Source organism: Chrysochloris asiatica, unplaced genomic scaffold (genome assembly GCF_000296735.1).
Source record: "Chrysochloris asiatica unplaced genomic scaffold, ChrAsi1.0 scaffold00058, whole genome shotgun sequence".
NCBI classification, from domain to species: domain Eukaryota; kingdom Metazoa; phylum Chordata; class Mammalia; order Afrosoricida; family Chrysochloridae; genus Chrysochloris; species Chrysochloris asiatica.
In genome coordinates this window covers 12,307,418-12,309,397 of record NW_006408576.1, presented here as the reverse complement: position 1 = coordinate 12,309,397, position 1,980 = coordinate 12,307,418, and positions in this window count along the sequence as shown.

Sequence of the window (1,980 nt, the reverse complement as noted above, 5' to 3'; positions counted from 1 at the left end):
ATTGCACTCCCACATTTTGTTTATTTTGTTGTTGTTAAGTGCTGTCAAGTTGGTTCTGACTTATAGTGACCCTGGTATGGTTTCCAAATAGTGACTAGTAGTTTTGAACCAATATTGAAGAACGCTATTGGTACAATGGTTGCAGTGCTTGCCTGTTAACCAAAAGTTGGTGGTTCAAGCCTACTAGCCAATCCCTGGGAAACAAATGTGGCTGTCTACTTCTGTAAAGATTTATAGCCTTGGAAACCCTATGTGGCAGTTCGACTCTGTTCTATAGGGTCACTGTGAGTGGGAATCAATTTGACCATCTATAAAGGGGTTGATTTTTGGTTTTAGAACCAATATTGAAGGATTTCTGTGTCACAGTGTCTAAGTCCTTTGTTGTTAATTGAAAGTTAGGCAATTTGAACCCACCAGCAACTCCATGAAAGAAAGACATGGGAATCTATTTCCATTGAAGGTCACTGCCTAATGGAAACTCTATGGGGCAGGTCATCTCTGTCCTTAAGTCAACATGAGTCAGAATTGAATAGATGGCAATAGATTTGTTATTCTATTTATTTATTTATTTATTTTGTTAGCTCCAATATTAAAACCTAGGTCAGTTTGTCTCCAAAAGTCTTTCCTGACATAACCTACTGGCTTTCAAAATGCAAAAAGGGAAAGTCAAGTGCATCCCTTTATTCTTACTTGAATCAAGCCCTGGATATTGTTGTTAAGTGCCGTCAAGTTTGTTCTGACCCATGGTGACCTGTATAGGGTTTCAGAGGAGATGCTGGCAATCTTGAACAGCCAACATTGCAGTTTAAATGACTTTTCAGTCCAGTGCATTAACCCACAGTGCCACATCAGGACTCTAAGCACTAGATCTAGATATTTTTAAAAGCAGGGGAGCTAGGATTGAAAGATATTTTTAGTTTGTATTTGTTAGGAAAGGCAATCTTCCCTATACAGGTAATGCTCAGGAATTAATTTGCTTTAGCAAAAGAAGCACCATTCCACCAATGGAGAAGGATGCAAGTATATTAAATTCCTATCAAAGCACAGTTTATAATGCTGCAACATTAGTCACATTTACGCTGTCTGAATTTTTGTTCCCAAAATGCCTCATTTAAATGCTAACAGATTGGTTGACATCGTGAATGTCTTTGATATGTAATCATAAAATGGTGTGACTTGAAAATGTGATATATAAAACTGCTGTTACTTAGACTAATTTCATGGTAGCATTTGATTGACAACAAGCACTTGTGCAAAAGGCAATATCTGCCGAATATTGGAGGAGGGGCAGACTTCCATGTGGTGTGTTGTTATTTAAATGATATTTAAAACCCTTTTGCTCATTGCACACTAAAAATCCAGAAAGCAGTGATAGAAAGAAAGAAACAGCCTGTATCCCTGCCAAATTTTTCCTTTAAATGTAACTTGTTTTGATTTTTTTTTTCATCACCAAATTGATTTCCACTTTTTAGCATCTAATCTACAATAATGAATTTTATAATCTGGATAAGAAAAGAATACAGATTTCATTCTTTTCTAAATATCATATTTGTTTTGATGTGAGAATATCAAAATGCCTATGATAGCTTGTCCCAGGATACAAAGAAAAACACCATTTACTCTCATGTTCTCATTGTCTTTCAAATTCCCATTAGCTTGAATTCCTTTAGAGAGAAATTCTAGGATGGAGGATAGGGATGTGGCAACAATTTCAACAGAAAATCTATTTTTTGTTGGAAGATGTTAGAATATTGTTTTGTGTCCTAGAGGGCTTTCTCAGTGGAAAGGATGCCTTCTTTTACTGTATATTTGGTGTTCCAGGCTCCAAAATTCTCTATGAGGTTGGTACAAGGCATATGTAACCCATCTGCAGTCTTGTGTCACTTGTATCAGGTAGTAGATGCAGATTTTGTAGATGGACTTGAATGTACTTTTTGTCATTATGTGACAGCTTCCTTGTCTGCTTTACTTGATTAACTT